The 22,657-nt window shown below is 40.7% G+C and overlaps 1 non-coding gene across 1 annotated transcript; it reads left to right on the top strand.

The window, feature by feature from the left end:
- The first annotated feature begins 1,723 nt into the window (after nt 1-1,723).
- On the top strand, nt 1,724-1,797 carry TRNAK-CUU (transfer RNA lysine (anticodon CUU)). The gene has a single exon. It is a non-coding gene; the product is annotated as a tRNA-Lys (tRNA).
- The last annotated feature ends 20,860 nt before the right edge of the window (nt 1,798-22,657 follow it).

Genomic DNA, 22,657 nt, shown 5'->3' with positions numbered 1-22,657 from the left:
AGTGCAGGAAAAACACACTAGCAATGCACACCTTCCATCTGAGTAGAGTTTTTGAAGGATAGTAATATATTTGCTTTTGTATGGAAAAGTGGAAGTCATTTGGCTTCATGCTTTTTTTAAAAATTTTATTCTTTATCTCATGTTTTATATTATCATATTTTTTATTTTTTATAAGATTGTAAAAATAAAGCCTCCAAAAATCAACTCACATTTTTTTCTCTTTAAATCTCTTGTGTTGTCCCGTGTTCCCTGCAAAAACCCACTCTTGACATTTGTGGCAAAATGTCCTAACATCTGTCAGGTCTCCTCTGCCATAAACAGATCTGCAAGGCTTCTGTCTGCTGCAGGCTTGAGCTAAACCTTGAAACAGGCCACAGCTGTCACTGAAAAACCTTACCATCTATGAGACAACAAATTGCTACACTTCATCACAAGCACCACAGGAACTGGGTTCTGGGAGCCACGAAAACAAACACACATGGTGGAACACTATAATTATCTCTTGTTTTGCCGGGCCTGTCCTCCATTCTCTGAAATATATAAAAATGGATCTGGTATGCTCTTCCTACTTTCTCTCTCTCACACACACATACACACACACCTGCCTTTCTGATGGACATTAGGAAAGCTGGGGTAAGTGGAAAATGCCCCTTTTATACAACTGCTGTAAGAGCAGCAGCTATAGCAGAATACAAGTAATACAAGTAATAACTTAGATCACAACTTACATGTAATTTCCTTTCAATGGCATGAAGAGCAGGACACATTTTCTCTTCATTTTTCATCAAGATAAGGAAGCAATAGAGGAAGCTCATCTCCCACTGACTCAATTCCGATAAGGATTTCCCTTCAGTGTTCTTTTCTGAATCACTGCTAGCACGTGCACATGCTGGCTCTTCGCTATAATTGAAGAAGATGGTGTTTCACTTTGCCTAATTTTTGTGATTTCCCAGATGGCACAGAAAAATAAATTTTTGGAATTATATCAAGCAAAGACAGTAAAAAACTCCATTCTCTTTAATCAGTCTGTTGAAGATAGTTTGATGTGCAAACCCAATCCTTTGTATGTGTACCACCTGTCCTGGGTTCAGCAGTAGCAGTCATGTTTTTTCCTTTGTGTTAACTGGTGCAGTGCTGTGTTTTGACTTCTAGTTTGAGAACAGTGTTGGTGAAGCCGATGTTTTCGGTTGTTGCTAAGTGATGTTTACCCTGACCAAGGACTCTGTGAGGCTCATGCTCTGCCAGGGAGGAGGGGAGGCTGTGAGGAAGCAGAGACGGGGCGCCTGACCCGGGCTAGCCGGGGAGGTATTCCATACCACAGCACGTCATGCCCGGGGTGGGGGGTAACTGGGAGTTACCCGGAAGGACAGGGGCTTCCGGGTGGAACTCGCTTTCTTGGCCGGTGGTATCGTATTCTCTTCTCTTGTTATTTTCCCTTATCATTGTTTTAGCTGATAGTAGCGGTGGTGATTTGTTGCTGGACTGTTCTTGTCTCAACCCGTAGGAGTTGCACTCTCTCGATCCTCCTCCCCGTTCCTCCGGGAGCGGGGAAGGGGAGAGCCCCGCTGCGGGGGGGGGGGGGAGACGGACACGGACCTTGATTGTTGTCAGCTCGGCACCACTCACTGGGAGTGAGTGAACAAGTTACCTGACTGGGTTTAAACCACGACAGTTCTTTTAAACCACGACAGTTCTTTTTGGAGAATGTCTCCTTCCCAGTGCAGTCTGGGCTAGCTCAGTCGGTAGAGCATGGGACTCTTAATCCCAGGGTCGTGGGTTCGAGCCCCACGTTGGGCGCCAAACAGAACTGTTGTGGTTAAAACCCAGTCACATAACTTGTTCACTCACTCCCAGTGAGTGGTGCCGAGCTGACAACAATCAAGGTCCGTGTCCGTCTCCCCCCCCCCCCCTGCACCGGGGCTCTCCCCTTCCCCGCTCCCGGAGGAACGGGGAGGAGGATCGAGAGAGTGCAACTCCTACGGGTTGAGACAAGAACAGTCCAGCAACAAATCACCACCGCTACTATCAGCTAAAACAATGATAAGGGAAAATAACAAGAGAAGAGAATACGATACCACCGGCCAAGAAAGCGAGTTCCACCCGGAAGCCCCTGTCCTTCCGGGTAACTCCCAGTTACCCCCCACCCCGGGCATGACGTGCTGTGGTATGGAATACCTCCCCGGCTAGCCCGGGTCAGGCGCCCCGTCTCTGCTTCCTCACAGCCTCCCCTCCTCCCTGGCAGAGCATGAGCCTCACAGAGTCCTTGGTCAGGGTAAACATCACTTAGCAACAACCGAAAACATTGGCTTCACCAACACTGTTCTCAAACTAGAAGTCAAAACACAGCACTGCACCAGTTAACACAAAGGAAAAAACATGACTGCTACTGCTGAACCCAGGACACCACCATGCCTCAAAATTTCTAGTCCCTTTAATATACCTGAGGCTTTCCAAGATCATAAGCAACATTTTTAGAAGAACTGTTCTAGGCATGAGAGATTCCCTAACATCAGCCTCTTAGGGCTTTAGAGCTGATTTATAAATGTCAAAATTACCAACTTGCTTACACAAATGTTGTACAAAGGGACATTCAAATATAAAATGTGACCATCTTGAAGGTGCCAGAGGCTTTGTAGTGATTCCATCTCATCTCAAACAAAAGCACTTCAAAGACTCTCAGTATGGCAGCTTCTCCCTGATAGACTGGTGTGGCACAAATAAATTTTAAAAAAATTTATATAAATAAACCAAGAGTATGATTCCATTAACTAAATGGGACTCAACAAATTGGCTACAATTACTCAATATTACTGCCCTGTTGAAAGAGAGGAAGACTAATTATGAATGGGTTTGTTTGTGTCTATAATCCCTTCATTTACAAACTTTTGCCTCTAAAAGAATAATTGCAAACTTCAAGTAGGCATTCCTGAAGCACATTATTCACAAGGGCAAAATTAGTCCAGAGTTCCAGCTAATAACAAAATTTTCCTCAGAATTAAAAATCGAGTTAATAGGCTGGCAGTTATTTGTCTCAGATTGATTAATATTACATTGGGGTTTACTTCCCTTGGTGAAATCAATCCCATTCCTCAAAACAGAGGCTTACGCCTTGTCACTTCAATGTAATGAAATCAGCTATTAGACTCTCCACACTCCGACCTGATAGGGATTTATTGATGGCTCAATCGGTTACTTTGCCCAGGACTCAGGATTCAGGAGGGCAGTGACACCTGGAGGGAGGAAGCGGCCCTACAACTAACGTCCCTTATCAGTAAAGCGCCACTGAGCAAGGGAATCCTTAATAACGTGATGGACTTTATAGAAAAAAAGCCATAGGAGCAAAGCTGTGTTGGTGCCTTCTAACCTACAACGTATTTGGAGGCTTATGAACATGCTGCAATAGGCACTAATTTCGGTTTCCTCCATCTGAGCCACAAAGCCTCTCTTAGCTATTTTGAGGTGGGTGTTTAGGATTTGCATTATTTTTATTCCAATAGAGAAAGTGTGTCTTTTGCCAGAGTCATCAGTGACAAAACAGGATGAGAAATGGAAAACATTAATAAAATCCACAGAGGCAGCTGTGTGAAGTGCAGGGTGCAGCCGACAGAAGTGGCTCCAGCTGCTACTGCGTTGAGAAAACAGGAAACAGTCCAAGAAGTGGATATGAAAAAGGGGATGTAATTCTGGGAGCTGTACACATTTCAGTGACAGATTCACAAGCTACAGAGTCAAAATCCTGAGCCCAGCTAAAATTTTCTCAGAGTTCTGGGATGTTCTGCTGAGAGAGTTGCATCATTAACTGTTGCATCATTGGTGGCTGGGCTAGTTTAGGACATTGAGTACTGATGCATCCTTTCAGGTGGGATGAACAACATCAAACTATATTTGTGTATTATATACCACCATACATGGTCCTGCAAAGGCATGTGAAAAGGTAGACTATATCCTGCATAGGATGTAAGTGAATTCCAGACCAAAACTGAGGCCTTTCTAAATCTGTATCTAATTCTAAACTATCTACAAATTCTGCTATAACTTCCTATTATGATTATGATTATTATGATTTATATTCTCATATAATAGCATAGCATGATATAGTACATGCTGGAATTATTTGCAAAAATTTACTCAGGAAAATGGTGTAGTCAGAGCCCATGACTTTTACACACTTCAAATTTTACATGCTTTATCAAACAAAAGTTAGGGGACATACTTACAATCGTGACACTGCCCATCATGTCTGAATATGTCCTGAGTAGTTTGTCCCATAGATTCAGGGTGAAGACAGCCGCAACTGTAACTCAGACAAAAAAAGTGGCAGATTTTATTTCAAAGTAATTAAATATTTGCCTTCCCCTTTCTCCTCCCCTATCCTTTGCCACCTTTGCTACCTTCCATTAAGGAAGATATTGGTGATCACAAATATATCACAGATCACTGACTACGTCAATGTCTAGGTACAAGCATGTGCACTTTTAATAATATTTTGAGTATTTGCAACCTATAACCCAACCATGGGTTTGTTTTTTTTTAACTTGCTACTCCTTGTGCTCTTATATGCCAAACAGGGTCTAGCTTCTACCCTATCTTCCAGATTCTGTGTCTTTCTGCTTTTTGTGACAGCTAGTATGTCATGCAGGTAGCAGATATTCTGTGGACATTCTTGGCTGTGGACATATATGTTCAGCTGATTTGCAGGGTGCATCCTGCTATATTTTTGAGATATGGGTTGCATTTTATTGATATTTGGTTTATATTGTATTAAATTTGGAACTGAACCCTCAAGGTGTCTTAACATCTCAGAAAGACACATTGCTGCCTGCAGCACTGTTGTAGTAAATCAAGCTTTGAACAGATAATTAGTTGTGCTCCTTGTTTAGTTGTGCAAGAGCATGGGAATGGGAAGTCAGAAGTTAGGGCATTTTGGAAGTAATAGGAGTGATCTCCTCCCAGCATCATACAAATTGACCAAGACTTAAACTAGATGTCATACTCTTACTTTGCTTCCCCCACAAAGATGTAACTAATGGGAATGACAGCCACCTAATCAAAGATACTTCGTGGATACAACTCTTTCACCAGTTGTTATAACATTAAATAAAACGGGGAAAGAGGAGAGAAATTAGTTGCTAGCACAATTTTGTTTTGTTTTATTTTCCTTTGCTTTCCTATGAAGAGTCTGGGGTCACTGCAAGCCCAAGATGTTCACTATAATATTTCCCTTGGGTAATTCTGAAAAGGGCGCAGAATGCCAGTAATCATCCTCTTTATGTCTTAGTGGCAAGTTTATGATTGAAGGATTACCCTGCTAATACACGTTTAAATGAGGCTCTGGCAATGTTAGTGGTATTTAAAAGAGCTCTGGTATTTGAAACAGTTGACAACGAAAGATTGTGCTGATAAACAGAATGGGGTTCCTGTTAGGCTGGCTCTGAGACTGAAGGCTTTAACATCAGATTTGTTCTGACACTTTACTTTTTTAATCCAAAGAAAAACTGATTTGATTACCAAATGCTGAACAGAACATCACAAAAGATGAAAATGATGGATAAATAAAAAAAAAAGTTGCCAAATGAAAAACAATATAAAAATAACTTACACTTAGCAACTGTCATTATTTTTAATATTACATATCAAAGATTAAATTTAAGTTTTTGCTATTGAAATTCTTTTAAACTAGCAGGAAAAAATGTAGAATGTAAACAGGGCAGTATCAGGTAATTTTCATTTACACTTTTGACAGTTCTTCCAAGTGTAACAAATATTTGGCTCAGTCATGCACAGGATAATAAGAAGTCACGTCTACCCATACTAGAAAGGTCTTTCTACGCCCAGTTGTATTATCCTAGATTTTTTTGTTGGTTTAGGGCTTTTTGGTGTTGGTTTCTTTTTTTTTGTTTGGATTTTTTGTTTGTTTGTTTGTTGTTTTTTTTCTTGTAGAAAAGCAAAAATGGCTTTCTTATAGGATTTTAAACATGTCCTTTTAGACTAATAAAAGTTACTCCATCTTTTGTGAAGTACTTTTCAGAGTCTCAGCTGGAATGAAGTATTTAAATGCTGGACATAGTTCCCTGAATCTTCATGGTGAGGATGTAGATGATTTACAAACAGCATGACTTCTTTCAAAGCACAGTTTTTAAAATTAACTGTCAAATCAAGCTTTTCACCTTTCTTTCTACTGCCTTTGCTACCTCTTTTCTCCCATCATTGCTGAATAACCCACTTCTCTGTTCTTAAGTGGGTTCACCTTTAGGTGTGATATTTGACTGCCTCTTTCCTGCTTTTTACCAGATAGCTTGTTAAATCGTAACTGCAAAAGAAATGCATTTCTCTCCGTTGCTACCAAGAAACTCTGGGATAAAATTTTATCTGGCCAGGAACTTGAATCAGTCTCCATTCTGATTGATCCTCAGAAATGCAGCAGCACTACAATGTGTATATGACACCCTGAAAAGGACAAAATTCAGGTCCAGAGCCAGTCATAAATTAACTGCATTTAGTACCACTTAATAGCTTGAGGTCTATACATCCTATTGATGTGTTGAGCATATACTGGCAAAGTACATGTACTTAAATTTTGTTTCCCTATATGGAGCACACTTCTGCTTGAAGATACCTCTCATTCTTTCCATCTTCAACATTTTAAAGGTAAATGGAATTAATTGCTTCTGGAGATATGTATCTCTGTTCACTAACCATGGAGGAAAGTAAACCTTAACATCCAGATGGCTAAAGTTAAACTGAAATAATCTGATATGTATGTTGTTTTAAATCTTGCATCAGCTTGGTGGTATTAGTCATCACAATCTCACATCTCCATTAATTTAAATGTTACCATTGCTAGCACCCATAATGAAACAGGGGTGAAAGGAGTTGCCTATGGTCATGCAAAACACCTACAAACAGAGCTAAGAACTGAATTCAAAAGACTAACTTTACCCTCTTGTAACACTAAAAAATGAATCACCAGTCTTTAATGTGCAACCATATTTTCCTTCCCCAAATTAGTGGTTAAATATGTAGGTAGAAATTAAAGGGATCTAAAGTGTTGTTCCCCAAGACTGACACAGAGAACACTATTCCACCTCTGCCTGTGATGGACTTTATGATGTCCTTCCACATCTGGATTTCAGTGTGAGCCAGATACAAGGAACAGTCTTCCAAATCTCCCTCTCAAGATTTTACAGCCAAACCCTCATAAGGCCAGTGCCTTACCTTGTAACAAAAAACCTGGACCTTGTATTGGCTGGGCCAGCCATACCACAATCAGCCTCTTTTGCTAGTGGAGTATCCCCACTCTAGAGCAATAAGCTTTTGTTTAACCACATTCACATTGATTGCAACTACTTTCCCTAAGAACAAGTAACAGTCTCAAACTGAAGTCTTCCTTGGTTTGTATTATTTCTCATAAAGTAAATCCAACTGTAATTTTCCATTTGTATTAAGGGCATAAGTGAATTCATATCCTTCTTGCCTTTGTTTTGTATTAAACCTACTTAAATTGCCTGCACCTACTTCAGTTAGTAAGTTGCAAACACTACTTGCTTTTCCAAATTAAAAAGCAGGAACAAAATGTCAAGACCGCAAATGACACATAATGTTTTCACTGTAGACTCCTAAGGATGGGGAAATTATAGGGTTAGGAAACCAGAATAAAATAATTATATCTTTTAAAATACTTTATGAACAAAAGCACTTATTTAACTGGATTTCTCTGCTGAGTTTAAATGCTTCACAGTAAATTAATTATGAAATTAATTGCAGAATCATAAGTTATTTTTTTAAAAAGCAAGCAAGAATGTAAGAGTGGGATCTTATAATAAATATTCTACTTGTACAACTTCCTTCTTCTACTTGTACAACTCACTTGTACAACAAGGTTTTCCAAGTGAGTAGTGTTTGAAAAAACACATTTCTGTAAGAGGCATTCTCTCCTGATGTAATATTAAGAAAACAGCAGCTCAAGAAAGCAAAATGCAGAATACAGACAGCGTCCCTACTGTGACAAATTAAGGTGCTTGAAGATACGATTAACTGAAGCTACCATTCTTTGCTGAATGAATCCTTACTGCTTCAGGCTAAGGAATTTGAGACAGCAAAGTTCAAAAGATGCTAACTCATGAAGTGGCAAAGGCAAATATTGGTTTGATTCGTTCTTACATTCTCTACAAGTTGGAGAGAGCACACAGATTTAGATTGATCTTTAGGTTGGCTACAGAATGAGTGCAAGCTTAGGCTGCCTGTTTATGGTTTAATCTTAATGCCATTTAAATTTAAGTGAAGATATTACTGATATTAAAATAGCTCAAGATGAAGTTGTATGACAACAAAGTTGTCAAAGATGTTATTGTTAAAAGAAGCCTGCATCTATGATTTTTCTCTGGAAGTTCCAAGTATAAATGATGTGATTTAATTAAATTACATTTTCAGTGTATAAGCTACTTTCACCACTTTAAAAAAATATAGGCCATAGTACAGCAGTCCAAAATAACTAAAGTGTGTGTGTTAGCGTTTAGTTCCATCCTATCTTCTCAGTGTCAAATGACATATGGGGAGCTTAACTGCTATTCGGAGAGGTGCCATGCTTGACTGCGTGCTCACCAACAGGGCAGGGCTGGTTGGAAACGTCATGCTCCAGGGCAGCCTTATTTGCAGCGATCATGGTATGGTCGAGTTCGAGATCCTCAGGACAGTGAGAAGAGTGTGCAGCAAGCTCACTGCCCTGGACTTCAAGAGAGCAGACTTTGGCCTCTTCAGGAACCTGTTTAGTAAGGTTCCATGAGACATAGCCCTAGAGGGCAGACGGGCCCAAACTGTTGGTTGATATTCAAGGATCACCTGCTACAAGCTCAGGAGTGTTGCAGGTGCATCCTGCATCCAGGAGACGTCCTTGGATGGATAAGGAGCTGCTGAGGAAACTTCAAAGGAAAAAAGAGGCTTATAAAAGGTGGAAGCAAGGACAGGTGGCCTGGTAAGAGTACAGGGATGTTGTCTGGGAAGCTAGGGACCAGGTTAGGAAATCTAAGGCCCAGTTAGAATTAAACTTGGCTAGGGATGTGAAAGATAACAGGAAGGGATTCTACAGGTACATAGCGAATAAAAGACAGACTAGGGAAATTGTAGGCCCCCTCAGGAAGCTCTCGGGAGAACTGGCTACACGGGATTTGAAATAGGCTGAGGTTCTGAATGACTTCTTTGCCTCGGTCTTCAATGGCAAAGGCTCTGACCACAGCACCCAAGTCTTGGAAGGCAGACACAGGGACTGTGAGAATGAAGACCTTGGGCCCACTGTAGGAGAGGAACTGGTTCAAGAGCATCTTAAGAACCTGAACATGCACAAGTCCATGGGACCTGATGAAATCCATCCACGGGTCCTGAAGGAGCTGGCAAATGAAGTTGCTAAGCCGCTGGCCATTGTATTTGAAAACTCATGGCAATCAGGTGAAGTTCCTGATGACTGGAAAAAGGGAAATATCACCCCCATTTTCAAGAAGGGGAAAATGGATGACCCAGGGAACTACAGACCAGTCAGTCTCACCTCCATGCCTGACAAAATCTTGGAGCAGATTCTCCTGGAAGGCATGCTAAGGCACATGAAAAACAACAAGGTGCTTGGTGACAGCCAGCATGGCTTCACTAAGGGGAAATCCTGACTGACCAGCCTGGTGGCCTTCTATGATGGGGCTACGGAACTGATGGACAGAGGTAGAGCAGTTGATGTCATCTACCAGGACTTCTGCAAAATGCTCAATACTCTCCTGCATGACATCCTTGTATCTAAATTGGAGAGACATCAATTTGATAGGTGGACCACTCAGTGGATAAAGAACTGGCTGGATGGCCGCACGCAAAGAGTTGTGGTCAATGGCTCAGTGTCTAGTTGGAGATCAGTAACAAGCAGTGTCCCTAAAGTATCAGTGTTGCAACCGGTCTTGTTCAACATCTTTGTCGCTGACATGGACAGTGGGATTGAGCGCACCCTCAGCAAGTCTGCTGATGACACCAAGCTGTGTGGTTTGGCTGATACGCTGGAGGGAAGGAATGCCATCCAGACATGATCCATCAAGACACACTTGTGAGGTGGGCTGATGCCAACCTCATGAAGTTTAACCACGCCAAGTGCACAGTCCTACACCTGGGTCAGAGCAATCCCAGGCACAGCTACAGCTTGGGCAGAAAAGTGACTCAGAGCAGCCCTGTGGAGAAGGACTTGGGGGTGTTGGTTGATGAGAAAATGAACATGAGCAGGCAGTGTGCGCTCGCAGCCCAGAAAGCCAACTGTATCCTGGGCTGCATCAAAAGGAGTGTGACCAGCAGGTTGAAGGAGGTGATCCTGCCCCTTTACTCTGCTCTCCTGAGACCTCACTTGGAGTATTGTGTGCAGTTCTGGTGTCCTCAACATAAAAAGGACATGGAACTGTTGGAACAAGTCCAGAGAAGGGTCATGAGGATGATGAGAGGACTGGAGCACCTCCCGTATGAAGATAGGCTGAGAAAGCTGAGGCTGTTCAGCCTGGAGAAGAGAAGGCTGCGTAGAGACCTCATAGCAGCCTTACAGTATCTGAAGGGGGCCTATAGGGATGCTGGGGAGGGACTCTTCATTAGGGACTGTGGTGATAGGACAAGGGATAATGGGTTCAAACTTAAAGAGGGGAAGTTTAGATTGGATATAAGAAAGAAATTCTTTCCTGTTAGGGTGGTGAGGCACTGGATTGGGTTGCCCAGGGAAGCTGTGAATGCTCCATCCCTGGCGGTGTTCAAGGCCAGGTTGGACAAAGCCTTGGGTGACATGATTTAGCGTGAGGTATCCCTGTCTGTGGCAGGGGGGTTGGAACTAGATGATCTTAAGGTCCTTTCCAACCCTAACTATTCTATGGTTCTCTAATTCAATTCCCTGTATCTCTCCATCTCCCTTGTATAGCAAAGTTGGTATCCAGAAGCCATGATGAAAATGTAGAAAATTAAGAAATTTTACCAGCTGAAAATATTTTGGTTAAGTTGAGGAATATGCAGGACCTAAAACTTCTGAGAAAATCTGTTACACTGCTTTCACAGGTAATAACTTGTATCACTTGTCCCAGAATTAGATATCATGTTCATGGCAAACTTTAGGAACCCAGAACTTTCAAAAATCCTTGTACTCCTATTAGAAAGTCTGAAGCTGAATTTCAGCCCTGAAGTTAAGCCAGGCCACAACATAATTTTGCAAGGGTGGTGATTTGTGATATTGGAATAGCAATTTGTTTTCATATAGAAGTCACTAGCAAAAGTGAAATTATTGCAAAAAAAACCTACCAGACTATAAAATTAATGTTTGGTCCTTGTTAACATGTATTAGCAATCAGAAAAAGAATTTGGAAACCTTGTCTCCTGAATTAAACTTCTGTGTTTATTTTCCTTCTGTGAATGCCTACATTCTTTGACCATTTTCAGCTGGTAAAATTTCTTAATTTTCTACATTTTCATCATGGCCTTCGGATGCCAACTTTGCTATACAAGGGAAATGGAGAGATACAGGGAATAGCAGTTAACTTCTCCATATGTCATTTGACACTGAGAAGATAGGATGGAACTAAACGCTAACACACACTTCAGCTATTTTGGACTGCTGTACTATGGTCTATTATTTTACAGATCAATAACTAGCAACACAGCAGTATGTTTATAGATAAGGCATCTATAAACATATAATTCTTTCCCCAGTCTTACTCTATCTTTTCTGCTAAATTGGAAATCTGCTGAAAACTATGATGCAGTTTTCAGTTATTTAAACTTTTCACTAGATCCTGCCATGCCTGTAGTTATATGAATCACTTCCAGACAAAGCACTAACATGCAGAGGTGAGTGGAAATGCAAAAGTAAAGCAGGCAAAAAATTAAATTGGTGTCTCTAAGCATGAAATGTCTTCAGATAAAGTTTAGTTCTCAAAGCAAATAGTAATAATTAAAAATCTTTGTGAAAGCAAGATGTATCTCAGTGCTCTTATGAGCTGAAACAGTTAAATCTGCCTAAGCTGCACATATGCTTCTCAAGGTCACCTCCCAGATTGTTCCATGGATCTCCAAACAGACTGGGAATTTGAAAAATGAAGTGTTCCTCAAATCCTGCTGATTCTCTGTTCATGTAAAGCCATTGAGTGGCATTTGTACAACACACATGGTCCTATGGTTGGAAGAGCTCTTCAGATAAATCAACAGCACTAAACAGACAGGGAAGATTTGTGATCAAAGCTTGACCTACGTTCACTTTCTGCTTAGGTCAGTTTCTCCAGTTGTCTATGGCAGAATTAAATCTAGTCTGTGCAGGTTTTCAATTACAGCATTCTATTCTTGGGTCCAATTTTTGACCACCCTGAAGGTCTGAAGTCTACCCTTTCTGTGTCATCTCACCTCTGCAACAACTTGCCCACATCCTCCATGTTTTCGCCTCTTCTGAAATACACATTATAGAAACTTTGTTAGAATTCTGAAGTAGCATGCCACATAAAAATGTTGTCTAGAGAGGACACTTTTACAGCTTTTTCTTAAGAAAAACAAGGAAATAAATGTCCCCCACATAAAAGGGTGCTTTGCAAACTCAACTGTTTTTCCATCCACAAGTAATTGAACTGAACATCTTTTTTTTCTTTAGTCTTTTCCAACTTTCGTATATTCTATTTGCATGCACCCATTTTTGCCTTCCCTCTTATACCTTCTACAGTCAACATCATTTAATAACATTAAGAACGCTCAGGAAGATAGGAGCAGGAACAGCTCATTACTGCTGGTATGGATCATTATTGGCTCACTGCATTCTTCAGCAAGGGTATTTCCATACCATTTCACCTTTTAGCCTCGTGTTTAAAATAACATTTTAATGACATACCCACAATGCAAACAGGGGAGAAGAGCTTGGGGTTAAGGTCAGCTACATTTTTTTTAATCTCAGTGGAAAAGATGAATGTTTGATGCCTGTACAGGGCTTTATTAATTGCCTTAAGTTATTAAGACCAAGATTCCTCTTTTCATTGTTCTTCATTAGCCAAGAAACAGAGGCAGAACAAAGGTGATTAGGTCGAGGAGCAAGTTCTTATTTATTTATCACTCTTGCACCAGACTTTACCTCATTCCATTAGTGAAAATGGAAAAAGAGGGGTGCCCATTTCCTTGTGTGGCAAACAACAATGAATGCATACATTATTGTGTTTCAGAAGGGATCATTTACCTTATTTAACTCAATATTACTGTCTTAAAAAGAAGGCAACAACTTGTTTCTGATGGGCCTGTAGGGTGTAGGAAAGAGCCTGCCAGCTGCAATTTCCTCAGAGAAATTCCTGTTGCACTCAAGTGCCACCCACTGTCTTCTGAACTGGATTTTGCTTTTTCTCTGTCAGCATCAACTCAAAGTAACTCAGGTGAACTATGCAATTATGTGAGATAAGGGATGTGGTACCATACCTGAAAGTCATTCTTTATAGCTTCTCACTAATCCACCTGAGAAAATATCATCAGTTAGACTTTTTGTACAAGTGTACAAAAAGGCAGTGAGCGGAGAGGAAGCGAAGGAGTAAATGGAAGCAGTTTGAAGTGTAATCTACATACACATGAAAGGCAAGATAATGAAGCAGATGTGAACTTTTCTCAGAAGATACTATTGACTAACATATCTTTTCTGAAGTAGTTAATGTACCTTACGCTTTTGTTTATTGCAGTGTATTACCAACATCTCCCCAGAAGCCCTCTGGTTCTCTTTGGGGAAACAGGGATTGACACCAAAAGAAAATTCAAAGCATCAGATGTAAGAAATGAGAAAGTCCTTTGGGACCAAACCATGCACAGGATTATTAAAATTACATTACCCACACCCTGAGGAGCCGAGATAGACTTGTAAACCAGGCCTTAGTGTTGTCAGCCTCAAGAGAAGATTGAGTACAAGTGCTGTCATTTCCTCACAGGGCCTGCTTTTACAAGCCAGTTCCTACTTCCTGACAAAGAGAAGGCAATGTCTTATCCTTCGTATGTAAATCTGCAACAAAGGAGCTTGTGAAACAAACAAAAAAAGTAATAATTCTACAGAACACCAATAAAAAGAGTACTGTAAACTCCACTACCTTTTCCTCCTGTGTTGCTCACATTTAAACAGAAAGATTCTTTGAGCCAGACTCATGTTCTTTATAAAAACTTGTTGAGGTCAAGCTGGTTATCATCAATCTGGAGCATGAGCATAGCCCATTGGGTTTTCTTTCTGTATGAAAGCAGAAAGCCCCTCACTCCCTGATACAATTACCTGGTTAGATTTGCTTTGCTTTCTGATGCTGTCCTTGTGCAAAAGATGTGTCTCTGGAAAAGGCTGTATACATACCTCCTCTGGTCACTGGCAGAATAAGATGACCAGAACTTGTCACAATCCAGCATCAGGCTCTAACTCCCTCACACACAGAGTGTATCATGACAGCACTCCTGACTGAAGGGGAAAAGAAACTTGGCTCATCTCAGCCAGCATAGCATGCCTGCACAGGAGTATTAAAAATTGTTGAGCAGGGTATTTTTACAACATAGCTTTTATCCTAAGAAAAAAAAAAAAAAAAAAGCACATTTGTAGGCTACATGTAAGTAATTTCAGTCTCTGGATTTGGTGGATGCTGACTGCTCCTTTGAGGAAAGTATTTTGCTCTGTAAATGAGCACATCACATATTTATTACATGGTCAAGAAAGGGCAAGTTGAACAGAGGTAAGTGGGTGTGATTGAGTCTAAGTGAGTGTGAAGGAGTCCAAAGTTGGCTCATCTTACTTGGCAAAGGTTCAGGTTAATATAGGAGACTTCTTTAATTTACACCTTCACACTTTCTCACATCCTCTTGTGTGTTGCAAAAGAGTAACTTCTGCAACTCTTTTAAGCCACAGCCTGCCTGTGATTGTGTAATTCACACTAGTTTACACACTGCATCTGTGTCCTGCAGTCTGCAGTCACAGGGCAGAGCAAGGCCAGGCAGCTGTTCGCAGCTCGCCAATAACAGTTCCTGCACAATGCACTCCACATTAACAGATTATTAAGAACACAAGGTATGACATCTACATTTGTTTTTCTTACACATTCTTTGTAAGCCAATACATTCTTTGTAATAGTAGTTTCCTGCATGACCAACCTGATCTCCTTATAGGATAAGGTGACCTGCCTGGTTGAGGAGGGAAAGTCTGTGGACATTGTCTAGTTGGACTTAAGTAAAGCATTTGGCACTGTCTCCCACAGTGTTCTGGACAAATTGGCTGCTCATGGCCTGGATAAGTGGATTCTTCACTGGGTTGGAAACTGGATGAGTGACAGAGCCCAAAGAGTGGTGGTAAATAGTATCACATCTAGTTAACAACTAGTCACTAATGGTGTCCCTCAGGGCTAGGTATTAGGGACAGTGTTGTTCAATATCTTCATTAGACAATCTGGATAAGGGGATCAAGTGCACCCTCAGTAAATTTGCAGAGGACACCAAGTTGGCTGGGAGTGTTAATCTGGCAGAGTATAACGAGGCTGTGCAGAAGGATCTGGACAGGCTGGATCAATGGGCTGTGGCCAATGGTATGAGGTTCAACAAGGCAAAGTGCCGGGTCCTTCATTTGGGTCACAACAACCTTATGCAGTGGGAAGAGTGGCTGGAAAGCTGCCAGGTAGAAAAGGACCTGGTGGTGCTGATTGATGGCTACTGAATATGAGACAGCTAGTGCCCAGGCAGCCAAGAAGACCAACAGCATCCTGCTTTATATCAGAAATAGTGTGGCTAGCAGGGCCAGGGCAGGGAACATACCCCTGTAGTTGGGACTGGTGAAGGCTGGTGAAGGGTCTGGAGCACAAGTCTTATGAGGAACAGCTGAGGGAACTGGGGTTGCTCAATCTGGAGAACAGAAGGCTCGGGGGGACTTTATTGCTTTCTACATCTACCTGAAAGGAGGTTGTAGTGAGGTAGGGTCAGTCCCTTCTCCCAAGGAACAAGCAATAGGACGAGATAATGGCCTCAAGCTATGCCAGGGGATGTTTTGTTTGGATTAGGAACAATTAGGAATTTTTAGTTTGAATTAGGAACAATTTCTTTGCAGAGATGGGGATCAGGCATTGGAACAGGTTGATTGGGGAAGTGGTAGAATCACCATTCCTGGAAGTGTTCACAAACATTAGATGAGATCTTCAGTGGCATGGCTTAGTGGAGGTGTTAGAGAGGGTGAAGTTTTTACAATAAAATAATCATATAAAATAGTAAAATGATTATATTTGAGAAATTTATAAATCAATAGTGAGGCTTTGTATATTAGAAGATGTTGTAACTTTGCCATTTTGTATCATAGTTACTCTGTAACTACATGGTACAATGGTAGTCTTGGTAGCAAGAGCTAACATAACTGCATATGGTGAGGGGAGTATAGGTGTATATGTTGTAAAACTCTACCCAAGCAGAACCTAAGTTTAAGATAGCCAAAAACAGCATACCAGAAGCATCCTGGTGAAGATAAGAGAATGCTAACCTCCAGAAGACGACTGGGACCTGGCCAAGTAGAGGAAAGGTGAAAAGGACAACCTGAGGAAGACTTCTTACTTCATCTGAGGAAGACTCCTTACTTCATCAGGGCGACCACCAGAGGGGGCGGCGCAAGCGCAGAAGAGGCTGATGTTGTAATAGATTGATGTAGCAATCTTTGATGCATATGTATTAGTCAATGATGTAATCTGTGTTGAATATGTATTAGTTACGAAATTTTTAGTGTATAAATTGCGAATGCGATGTGACGGGAATCGGAACCAGATTTGGGTGCGTACCCCTGGTTCCCGGCGTCTCAATAAAGCACCTCATATAACCATTCCGGTGGTTATGTGTCAGTTCTTACGCTAACAGAGGTATTGACAGTCCTGGGGTAATGGTTGGACTTGATAATCTTAAAGATCTTTTCCAACCTAGTTGAATGTATGATTCTCTGATTAGCTGACTTGGATCACAACTTTATAAACGGCAGTTAGAAAGCAGCCCCCTGTGACTCTGCCCACAGATATGTGGAGGTGAGTGTTATGATAATGGTGAAATCATGACAATTTACTCTGGTAAGTGTGTAATGTCTGGTACAACTCTGAGTCAATAAATTTCCCCCTCCACATTCCTATTTCCGTTTTTTATTCTTGCCGCTCTAGCTGAATTACACTCCCACCCCAGCAATCACAAGCCAGTATGTTTGGCTTATCATGTTTCCATGACATGAAAAAATCTTGTCAGAGAAAGTTTCTGTCACTGTTGATAGAGACTGTAGGAGAACAATATTAGATTCAAGGATGGGAGATTGTTTTCGGTGGTTAGTTTTCATTTATCTTTTTACTTTTGAGGTGTGCTTTTTTTTGGGCAAGTTCCCACAAGGTGGGAGAGATGTACAGACGTAGAAGTATCTGCTTCACTTCACTGACTGCTTTGTCAAGGTATCAAGTGGCTTTTTCTTACCATGTAGTATCTTAACTTCGCAAGGCAATAGAAACATTTTGGAACATGTAAATTACAGACAGTACCATTGTAGGTTAAGAAGAGGTAAAAGAGGAGATATTAAACTGGAAATACCCTGAAGACAATTATTTCATTTTGTAAGGTGAATGCTTTTTCCTGATACTAAATAAGCATAATTATACCTTCCTTTAACTTTTAAAAATGCATTCAGTTTTATTTGGATAATATTTTGAATTTACTGCACCTTTCATACCAGAATCTCAAGGTGCTTAATAAACACAAAATAAACATGCCTAATGTACCTTTTTCAGGGCTCTTAAGCTCCATTATTCTTCTCTGTAGATAAATTTAAGCACTAAGCGATTACAGAGTCCCAGATATCAAAGACAATTCAGAGGCCCAGTGTGCTAATGTCTTGTCATAGTGTGACTATTAGATTTTGTTCACTTTAAAAAGCCAAAAGAAAAGAATATACATAAAGTATGATCAAATTCTGAATCATATTTCAGCAAATTCAGTAATAAATGGCTAATGATGAATAGCAGATTTTTCTCCTTGCTCTACTGAATTATCTTCAGTATTGGCTCCATTTGTACTTCTACAATTCTGACAGCAAGTTCTTTAAAAAGTGGTCAGTACAATCCAGTTTACACCATTCATTTCATGTGCTTTTCTCTGTCCATCAAATCTGTGCCTTCTGATTCACTTCCTGGCTCACTGCAGTTTTACAGTGGTGTCATTCAATTGAAACAAATTTTGTCTGTGTGCGAGTTTACTGCTTCTCAATGAAAAGCTGCATTTACTTGCCCAAAATAGAGTCTAAGGAGAAATATGGTGGGGAGGGGACAGAAAGGGAGGAGGAGGACACAGGAAAGGGAGGGGAAGAGAAGAGAAAGTTCTTCATATCAAATTCAGTGATTTTCAATAAATTGTTAACATGGAAGTATTTGTAGATAATAACTTGGTTGCTCTGAGGAAATGACTTCAAATTCAAGTCAGGTTAAATTCAAAATTGGCTTGATGGATACCTTGAAAAGATGAGTATTTGTATTACACAAGCACAGAAGACTCAAGAATCCATGCTTCCTGATAATGCAAAACTGGCAGTCTCTGTCTCCAGGAGCCTGATCCTATGAGTAAGGCACAGAAAAAAGACAGGCAACCTCTGGTGAAGTTTGTAACCCAGTTTAGAAGTTGCTTATGATTTTGACAAGCAGATGAAAAAGCATAGAACAAAGGAAATAAATATCTCCCACACTGAAGACTGAGAACTACAAATGGAAGAAATTCTGCTTTTTTTCCAAAAATTACCCAGAACATGTGTTTGAAAACACAGATCACCTGAAATCTGATCTGTTGACCTCAGTCCAAGGGTTCCCTGGATTTTTGTCCATTACCTACATCAACTCCATTCCTAGGAACATTATGGTTACATTCAAATATGAGCACACAATGTGCAAGTGATGGCGTCAAAAATTATAAGAAACCTGGGCAGCCTGTGGGCTCATTCCCAGTCTGTTCCTTTCTCTGGCTACATTCAAACTGCAGGTAATAAAAACTCTAGCTGAGTCCAGAGTGCTAACAAATTCAGCTGGCAAGAAATTACAGAACCCTACTCTCTTCATCTTCCCCAGGTCTTCTTTTGAAAGGTCAGCATCTACAAATGTCAAGGACCTGCACGTGCCAAATGGCCATTTGAAAGGATGATCTTCAGCTTTGTACTGTGGTCCTGCTGTTGCTCACAGTGTACAAGTGAAAGGAGGATGATGGCTTCTGGCAAGGCCTTTCCCTGCTGGTAATTCCACTGCTGAGACTCAGTACTCCTCTCAAAAGTAGAGCCAGCCTGGTCCTGGCAATGGGAAAGGACCCCCCAACCTCCTTTCAGCTCAGGCTTGGCTACCACCTCATCTCTCCTCACCTGTCTACTTCAAGAACATTGAGCTGACAAGAGAGATCAAATAGTTCACCTAGCCAGGCTAGAAAAGTTATCCCAGGAGTAAATGTCTCCCTTTTTCCTAGCTAAACTGCAAAGGCTTTGAATCCCAACTTGGTGCAGAAGAGGAGGTTGTTTCTCTAAGAAGCATCAGATGATATAGGAGAAGGCCAAGCAGCAGATCTAATACACTTCTGGGATGTTCTCAGGTGTTAAAAATATTTGAAAGAGATGAGGGAAGTCTTGCTGAAAGGGATAGCCTCAACCTTTCCCATTTTCAAACAGACAGCAGTTATCAGCTTTCCTGAAAGCATGAATAGGAGCTGAGCTAGGACCTTGCCATGGCAGCAGCAAAGAAATGGTAGACATGAATAGGAAGTTAACATAAATAAATTAGAAAATCAAGGAGGGCTTTAGAGACTCCATGAATGCCTAGGGGAGGTTTACAATCTCCCAACATTTGTTTCACTGTCACTTTTGAAGGATTTTTAAACATCTATAGATCCCACAGATGGCCCAGCCAGCCAATTAAAGCTATGATTCATTGCCATGGAGCTTATCATCATGAGTCTGTAATATTATGCAATGAACGCCTCCAAACTGAGAGGATACACTGATTTGCCATAATTGGTACTGCACCATAAATTCATGTAGGGCTTTAAGAACATTAAGAAACAGTATGTTGCCTCCCCAGAGAGCAACAGCTTATAACTAAGCCATTTTCTCAGGCGCAGCACAAGCATGATTAATTTAGCTAACAGCCAACAAGGACATGCTAATTACTTTGAGTAACAGTGACCCATGTCTCTGTGAGAAAATGCAGTTTTGAGGACAGAGCTAGACGGAAGATGCAAGCTTGGAAGCTGTAGGGTGCATTGCATTAGCTAAAGAGAGAGCATGCATCAGTGTCACCTACAAAGGGAAGTCTATTAGTTGCATTAGGTTATTTGCCATGGGACATCCAAATGAATGGTGTCAAAGGTAGAAAATGTTGGTCAGCTCTAGTTTTGAGGCTTATAAAAAAATGGTTAATTATGGTATTCTACAGGTGAGTGAGGGAAGCAAAAGAATTCATAATTGTAAGTATTCTCCTCTAGACACACTGTATTTAATGTAATATATTTTTTATATTATTAAAAAAAAATCTCACAAGTGTTTCATTTTTGTTAGAATATAATCCAGACAACCCTCAGTAACTTCTCTCTTTTACCATCCCCTTTTCTTACTAAGTTTTTTTTAACTCTCTACTACCATACCACAGCCTTTGTAATCCAAGATAATAGTTTGCCTCTCTCTTTTATTTCCTTAGTCCCATATGGCTTCCTGGCAAGGACGCTTTCATCCCAATTACTTTTCTTACTATAGCAGATCCTGCCACTCATTAATTTACACATCATTGCTTGGCTGAATTCCAGTTCTAACTTAACCAGTGCAAGACAACTAGGTCAAATTAAATCGTTCTGCAGAAAAGGTAGAACTAATTCTTATTAAAGATCAGAGTTGCAGAATTCCTAGAGAAAAGCCCCAAGGAACTGGGTATAGGAGACATTCTTCATTTCTAAAGATGTTTCTCTGTTCCTTGTTTTCCTTCAAAGGTGAATCTCTTAGCTTAGCAAGTAGGCTCTTGCAATTTAAGTTAAAGGTCAGGACCAGTTCTATTCTTAGGTATAAGCTTGAGCTTCCTGGGTGCCTGAGGTAGTGTGTGGTGGAAGCAAACTACAAAGACAGAGCAGACAGTTTATCTGCTTTCTACCTTGCTTCTTTTTGAAATAGGGTTTAGCAGGAAATCCCACACATAACTACTACTGTGAATTAAGAGCTGAAGAAGGGATGCCTTTTATCTGCAATTAAAGACAAGCATTGAATATCAGAAAGCTTGTGCAAGCAGAAATTTATCTGGAAAAAATTGCATCTCTGTCAACATAACTAGAAGCTCAGCAGTTCTCTGATTATTAATGCGTCTCAGAAATCTGCTGGGACTGATTACATGTAACCATTGAAATACCAATCACCTGCTCAGCTTTCAGTTTCTTCGAAGACTAGACATCCTTTATGTCTGGAGCCATCCAGTCTTCACTCAGTGAAAGCAAAACAAATGTAGTGTGCATAGAACCGTAACCACATGGCAAGATTACGCCTCTGCAAACTGTCCCATCAGATACTCGGATATCACCAACCCTCATGTTTGCTGAGGGCATAAAGACTGCATTTTGCAAGCTTTGTTGAGTGCTGAGGTTACTGAAATGAGGTAATTTTTCTGTCAGGAGGTTTTTATGAAATCCCATTGACAATTTTTTTCTGAGTTCTTGATTTGAAAAAAAGAGTTTTATAACCTTCTCAATGGGCTGTGGCTGTCTCATCTCCCTTCTCCAAATTCCAAGCTCTCTGTCTTTCTCCTCTAAGCACAGAAAACAAATTCCAGAGCAGATTTTAGAGGCCTCTCAGAGTTTTCCCTCTCATAATTTATTCTAACTTTATTTGACAACAGGACCCCATTGGTAGGAGACTGGACCTTAGTTTTCCCTTACTCCAGCTGTGGAGCTTGTTTAGACCCACAGAATCTGTGCATGACAAAGCTGACTGTTTTCTGAACAGTTATTTTATTTAGCTTCATAATACTGAATCCACAGGAGCATTTAGCCCTTTGTGGTCTGAAGTTTTTCTGGCTGAGAAAAAAATCTTTCTCTAAATAAGGGTGTTTAGCAGAGTGGTCAGCAATCTTAGTCTTAGACTTCTTTACTGGTTTATCTGCTAAACTCTCAGGGCAAGAACAGCCTGCTTATATGCTTGCCCATACAGGGCAAACAAATAGAGCACTCAGCACAAAATACTACTAAATTTTCAAGCATTGTTGTCTATTTTCTCACTTATACATTTCAGGAATAAATGCTACTGGTAGCAAATGCTACTCCCAGGACAAGCAAGAGCAAGAAATATAAAGTAGCAGTATGGAAGTGGATGCAGATAACTCAGAGCTGCTGGCAAATGCCCCAGCATGGGTAAACGAACAGCCAAGGCTGATCTCTCACCTGATTCTTTTTCTAATTACAGTGAGCATTAGGTAGTGAATAAATTAATACAAATCAATGTCATGTGTGGAAATTGCCCACCAACAGGGCAAAAAGGAGCTACATTGTTCAGTCCCTTTATTTCCAAAGAGTACTTGAAAGCCACTGTGATCAGGCAGAAAGGATATCGTTACGGTAGTGCCAGAAGTGATGAACTGAAAACACACTGAGCAAAAGAGAAAACCCTTACACATTAATCCAAAGG

The sequence above is a fragment of the Pezoporus flaviventris genome, unplaced genomic scaffold (assembly GCF_033815535.1).
Source record: "Pezoporus flaviventris isolate CSIRO_AGI_PZ_B2104156 unplaced genomic scaffold, CSIRO_AGI_Pfla_v1 ptg000036l, whole genome shotgun sequence".
NCBI classification, from domain to species: domain Eukaryota; kingdom Metazoa; phylum Chordata; class Aves; order Psittaciformes; family Psittacidae; genus Pezoporus; species Pezoporus flaviventris.
This window is presented reverse-complemented; position numbering and strand designations above follow the sequence as displayed.